This window comes from Podarcis cretensis (assembly GCF_951804945.1).
Source record: "Podarcis cretensis genome assembly, chromosome: 13".
Classification (NCBI taxonomy): Eukaryota; Metazoa; Chordata; class Lepidosauria; order Squamata; family Lacertidae; genus Podarcis; species Podarcis cretensis.
Window position 1 is genome coordinate 48,485,038 of NC_137182.1, and position 6,780 is coordinate 48,491,817.

Sequence of the window (6,780 nt, forward strand, 5' to 3'; positions counted from 1 at the left end):
CAAACCAGTGGAAACCAGTTGGAATAGGTTAAAAACTTTAAATACCTAGGCATCTGCCTCCAATATAACACTTCCTGAAAATACAATTGTAACCTTGCACCTAACGGAGCGGATACTCTAACTCTGGCTATCACCCGTTTCTTCTTTAACAGAGGGAATCTGTTTGTCCCAGCTGCACTACAGGTTTGTTTGCAATATTTTATTTGTCCTCATGAAACGTTTTCAGCATCTTGGTGCAATTTTTCTCCAATATATACATTTATGTATGCAATTTAACCTAAATGCAAAGTGTTCCCCCTTAAAATAATGTGTTTCTATATATATATATATATATATATATATACCATTATGACACAAGCTATCCCCAGATAAATGCATTTCTGGATATATCAGAGGATGGGGGGGGGGGGGCTTAGAGCCATAGGACTTTTTCTGTTGGTGGTGCTTGTGAGGCTACACGTATTTGATGTATGTGATAGTGTCTCCTCAACATTGGTTTAACCCCTGGGTCAATCATCCAGCAGTCAGGCCAGATCTTATTGGTTGAAACCCAATGCCTTTGCCAAACCTCTTACACTTGCATTCAATAAGGTTGTTGCCTAATTTGAACCATACAGTGTCATCTTGAGTGGTCTTTTGGTCAGCGGTGACCTCCAGGGCTATGGGGACACAGCACCTCTACATGCAAATTGCTCCTCTTCTCCTCTGTGGCCCTTTAGCTGGGGAAAAATTGTGAATTAAGAGTTCAGAGGAAAGGAGGTTATTATATGAAGCACATGCAAATCAGTTGAACCACTTCACGGCCTTAAAAGCTGCCCTTTCCAATTCAGTACTGAAACTTCCAGCCAGCTAAGACTGAGCCAGTCAAGAAGGTGATCCAAACAAACATGATTCTTTGGTTAAACCTCCTTCTCTTCTTGACAGCTCTCCCAGGTAATATTTCTCTCACTGGAAACTCTGGGAACTTGCACACTTTTCTACACAGGTATTCCCTGATGCTCTTTCTTCTATTTTTTAGGCTGTCACTCAGAGGTTCAGTTGGTGGAGACTGGAGGAGGTGCTGTAGCTCCTGGAGGCTCCCTCCGCCTCTCCTGCAAGGCTTCAGGATTCACCTTTACTGATTATGCATTCCACTGGATTCGTCAGGTTCCCGGGAAAGGACTGGAGTGGGTGGCTTTAGTTAGCCAACCTTCAGGAACCAAACAATTCTATAATTCCAAAGTTCAAGGACGATTCACCATCTCCAGAGACAATTCTCAAACCTCAGCCTATTTGCAAATGAGCAGCTTGAACCCTGAAGACTCTGCCTTGTATTACTGTGCAAGAGACACAGTGACAACTTCTGCTTTCCTGCTTGTACAAAAACCCCAGAAGCTGCTTCAGAGCAGATGCTGGATTGGAATGGCTCATTTGGTATTATGATCCCACCTCTTGGGTACAGTTGCTATTCTTCTGCAATGCAAGGGCAATTATGGGCCTCTAAAGGTGACTCCGGCTTCCATATGCAACTGAACAGCCTGAGAGCAGAAGACACGGCCTTTTACTACTGTGTGAGAGACATGGGGCTTGCCCACACTTCTGTTTGTCCAGCACTTAGAAAGAATGGGTCTAAGAGGTTTTCTGCATGTCCCATGCTTTCTAGGCATAGAATTAAGGGGTGTCTGGTTTGCCGCACCACTTTCCCAAAGAAAGTCCATTCTTTACCACAAATGTCATTCCACAGAAGCAAACCCCATTGGCGTTTGCTCCTATTCAACAGTAAACAGCAGGTTTTCTGGTGGGGAAGTGGTGAAACAAGTGGAAGTGTGGAAGAGGCAACAGGATGAGAGATCCCAGCAGACCTCAGGGAGGGAAAACCCTGTTTCCTGCATTCACTTTAGAAAAGAGATCCCAGAGGGGGCAGCAGAGAACCATGAATTAGAAACCCACAAAGCAGAAATAACCAAGGAAGACATTATGCAATAACTATTATATAACTATTATATTAACTTTCATATTGTATCACAGTGTGGTATGCTGGCTTGACAGCCAGGGACAGAAAGTCTCTACAGAGGGTGGTGAATACAGCACATGATATCATGGGCTGTACCTTGAGCCTGCTAGATGACATCACAAGGGATCCTTGCCTTAGGAGAGTGAGAAAAATTCTCAGGGATGACTCACACCCCTGCCCGCACCTCTTTAACCTTCTACCCTTGGGCAGGAGATATAGAACTATAATCAGTCATACCATCAGGCTAAAAAATAGTTTCTATCCGTGGGCTGTCAGGGTGTTGAACAGAAAATAACATAGCACAACTGATTTGTGAGGTGGTGTGTTGTGTGATAAGCAAACAGAGTGCTAAGAGATTGAGTGTTTGGAGGGGAGGCTTGGTTAGGCTTGGTTAGGCTTGGTTAATTTCATTGTATACAGGTTGTACATTGACAATAAAGGTATTATTATTATATTAACAATACACAGTGCTTTTTTTCTTGGGGGGGACGCATACCCCTAAATATTTTGTGAATCTAAGTTTGGCCTCATTGAGGGGCAGTATTTCAATATCAGTAGGAAAATGCAAGTACCCCTAAACATTATTTTTAGAAGAAGAAGAAAAGCACTGACAACACTGAACAATAGTCCTAATGTAAGGTGGTTTTAATGGCAATAAATGACTAAGTTTGTAAATACAATTTGAAATGATAATTCAGTCACGAAAATGAAAAACAATTGATAAAAATCCAGCCAAGGCACTTCCTTGTCATCTGCCAGATGTTCTCCAGCAGAAGCTTATTCAATGTAACATGAGCCAAACTTCTCTCTGTTTTGAGGGGGGTGGGGAAGGAGGTTGAGTTGGCCAGAGCTAATGGGAATTATAGTCCACAATGATCAGTGGGGACCAGGTTGACGGGTGTTGATCTTAGTCTCTTGGAATATTATGTCCCAAAGTTGGATATTAAACTATCTTTAATGAGTGTCCTAGTTGAAAGCACCAGGAGTAGAGATTCTGCAAGCAGTTTCATTCGTAGCTAGATTCCATTCAGTTTTACTTAAATACCTTGAGCCATCTTCCCCACTCTGTTCCTCGTCAAGCAAATCAGCAGCAATTCTTTGATAGCCCGAAGTCACACATATGACTCTTGAGATTGGGTTGCTGAAGGCCTGTGCTGCTCTTTTATTCCGACAGGTATGCAAATTCATAGGCAGCTTCCTGTTCGAACCTGCCATATACGTTCCCTGCCCCTGTGATAACCACTCAAACAACCATTGTGTGTCCTGCCTGGGTTGCCACTTTCGTCTTAACCCCTCTCCTAGTAAAAGGAAAAATGACACCTTGGTTTCCAGGTGTTTTCCTTTTAGTAATATTCAAAGGTATTTGTTCTTCTTTCATATAGGACAACTGTTATATTATAGTGGATAATGAACCCAGAGTTTAATTCTAGGTTTTTCTTTCAGGTGTCCAGTCACAAATCCAGCTCAAAGAATCAGGAGGGGGCGTCAAAAGGCCTGGAGATTCCCTCCGCCTCTCCTGCCAAACCTCTGGGTTCAACTTCGGAGGCTATTCAATGAACTGGGTGAGACAAGCTCCTCGAAAGGGCCTGGAATGGGTGGCCAATATAGGTACATCTTCAACTCCCATTTACTACTCGGATTCTGTCAAAGGAAGATTCACCATTTCCCGGGATGATTCAAGCAGCCAGCTGTCTTTGCAAATGAACAACTTGAAACCAGAGGACACTGCTGTTTATTACTGTGCGAGGCGCACAATGAGAGGAAGTAAATCTAACCTCAGACAAAAACTTTCCTTTGCAAACTTATTAGAAAAAATCTTCCTGGTTGCAGCAAATGAAGTGGTTAGTTCAAGCAAAAACCTGAATTGGAAACTGGCCCCATTGCTTATCTTTGGATTTGAACTGTGCTCTTGGAGTATCATGGACCAGTTGTGAGAGACACAGTGGCCCTCTTCAGGTGTTCTGAAACACTAGCCAAGCAATGAGAATAGAAGATGCTCCATCCCTTCCGCCTGTTCTGCTTTCTTTCCATATTGAGTAGGAAGGTCTGAAGTAGGCGTGTAACTGCATTTGGCTGATATTGTAGCATTCCTGAACATGGGAAGGGCTATAAACATGTTCAGCCAAACCTGCTTAAATTCCCCTTTCCGAAGCATGAGGGTGGTGGAGACTAAGGGCATGGGCATGGGCTGCACAGACATCCGTACTCCCTCTACATACTTTAACCCCCACCCCAGTTGCTTTGAATGCTTGAGTGGGGCTGAATTCCTTGCACATGTGGATCTGGAAGAGAGGCCAGCAACAAGGACCTTGTATCCGTGCATCCCCAGGAATATGTCATGTCCCAAAGGAGCAACCCGATTGCTAGAGCCATACCCTCCAACATTCCTCAAATGAAAATAGGGACATTTCTCATTCCCCGTCAACTTGACTCTCCATTTTTTGCGTCCACTCACCCTGAGCATTTTTTATACCCCAACAATAAACAGCCCACACACCCTCCACCACCCCGGTAAACCCCCCTTAATCCTGATTAAATTCCTTGGTAGATTTACAAAAAGAAAAGCACATGCCAATAAATAAATTTAAGAATGGGTCAAGATTAGAGGCAAAAACAAAAGGCATGTTTTTAAAAAGAAAATAAAGACTCTGTTCTCTGCAAGGCTCCCTCTTTCTTCCTTTCCTGTGCAGCCCTGCTCTCTGCCTGTCCCTCAATGTCACTGTGTCATACAGAGCTGAGCCTCAGGGGCCACCATATCTCCTCCTTCTCTCCAGCAGCTGCTATGAGATCCCCAAGAGAGGGGGCTAGAGGCGGCAGCCATGGGGATGCCATGGAGAGGCAACCGGATGCTCCATCGCAGCTGCCACAGCTGCCGCCACTGAAGAGGAGCACTGGCTCATCCTCCTCTCTGAGCTCGGAGGCAGCAGCACTGGCAGGGGGGAATAGGGACTTTCTTTCTTTCTTTCTTTCTTTCTTTCTTTCTTTCTTTCTTTCTTTTACATTAGATCCTTTTATCTTATTGTAACATGAAGATGTTTTAATAATATGAGAGAGAGCACACGCCATAAGGAGCTCATTACATAGACCAGTCTTCCCTTTAGAATCACAGTTTGCCCAGCAACTGTAGTGGTGCTTTCACCTTGATAAATATGTCATTTTTCAGAGTTCATTTCCTCTTTTAATCACTCTAACTACCTCACCTACAGCACCCTGAATTTTGGAAGCCACATTTTGCTCAACCTTTCCAAACTTTAGATGGGGAAAATTATTGTTTTACTTCAACTTGTTTTCTTTTCAGCTGTTTTAGAGGTAAATCCATCCTTTCTAATAAAGAAGGCTGTGATGCTCTGACAGTTTATGGTACACAGTAGGTCTCGTTAAAATCTCTTTCTTGCTAGTTGTGTGTCAGGGAACTGCCATCGGAGAGTCAGGTGGTGGAAGGGCTCAAGGAGGCTAGGAGACCCTCGGATGCTGAGGAAGGAACCAGCAGGGGGAGAGGGAGAGTTCCTGCAGAAACTCAGTCGAAGGAATGGCTCCAAGATACTTCCAGTGAGAACAGCGGGGAGGTCTCAGGACCTCCGCTGGGGATGCCTACTCCGCGCAGGAAACTGTCACGCAGAGAATCCAGCAGGAGAGTTTCCGTTAAGGAACTCTTATGTTGGCGTAAATTCCAGAAGCGCCCACTGACGGATTCTGCCAGCGATTGAGGTAGCCATGCACCCATGGGAGAGTTTAGAAACTGATTGCAAAGCCTTGAGGGCTTAAACGCTTACGCACGAGTAGGCCCTTATCCCATAACATTGTGCATTCGGACATCCATCTGATAGAGACTGGAGGGCACATCAAAAGGCCTGGAGAGTCCCTTCAACTCTCCTGTAGAGCCTCTGGGTTTACCTTCAGCAGCCATGGCATGACCTGGATGAGATACATGCCAGGAAAAGGCATGGAATGGGTGGCATATGGATGTTCTACTGACATTCACTACTCAGATAAAGTGAGGGGATGATTCACCATCTCCAGAGATAATTGCAACAGCCTCCTCTTTCTTCAAGTGAACAACCTTAAAGCCGAGGACACAGCTGTGTATTGCTGTGCAAACGACACAGGGATTATCAAGCTAGACAAAAACCCTCCTTTGCTCACAGCTGTTCCCTCTTGGCTAGTGAAAATAAACACACAGCTTGGGGATCTGAGGACCCACAAAATATCCCAATGTAATTTTTGCTTTGCTGAGTCGGGGAATTTGTCAGCCAGGCACTTGTAAGCTGATTCAGTCTGGCCGAAAGCTATTATGAAGTTTTTCACCAGACCATTCAGATCTTCTTGTGTAAGAAGGTGTGGTGCAGAGGACTCACCATGGCAGACATACGGATCATCATTAGACAAGGAAAACTGAAAAGAACCCGAGGTTGGTTGGCCTCCCTTCTTATCGTCTGAATCACTGAAAAACTATTTCAGAGGCTCAGAAATGGGAAGTTCTTCACCCTGCTGTTAGATAATGTTTTTCAACATTGGATAATGATTCTTCGTTTTCAGTGTTCTGAAAGAGTGGCGGAAGAAGGAGGGAAAGAGCGCAAATCACCTGCAGATCCAGCTATACATATGAGGAGCTCTGGCCAAGCCATAATAAACACAGCTAGGTCAGCTGCAACAGGGGCAGAGCATCCCATTTCACCTCCTTTGGCGAAATGGGAAGGATTACTGTTGTGCCATCTTCTGCCTGCCCCCGGCTGAAGATACCCTTACCTATGTTTAGTGGCAAGATCTAATGAGATCTCACAAGAAGG

At 44.6% G+C, this 6,780-nt stretch overlaps 1 long non-coding RNA gene across 1 annotated transcript; it reads left to right on the forward strand.

Annotated features, from left to right (window-relative positions):
* Window positions 1-823: 823 nt before the first annotated feature.
* On the forward strand, window positions 824-1,100 carry LOC307202069. Its single transcript, XR_013832799.1, has 2 exons — window positions 824-933; window positions 1,019-1,100. It is a non-coding gene; the product is annotated as an uncharacterized lncRNA (long non-coding RNA).
* The last annotated feature ends 5,680 nt before the right edge of the window (window positions 1,101-6,780 follow it).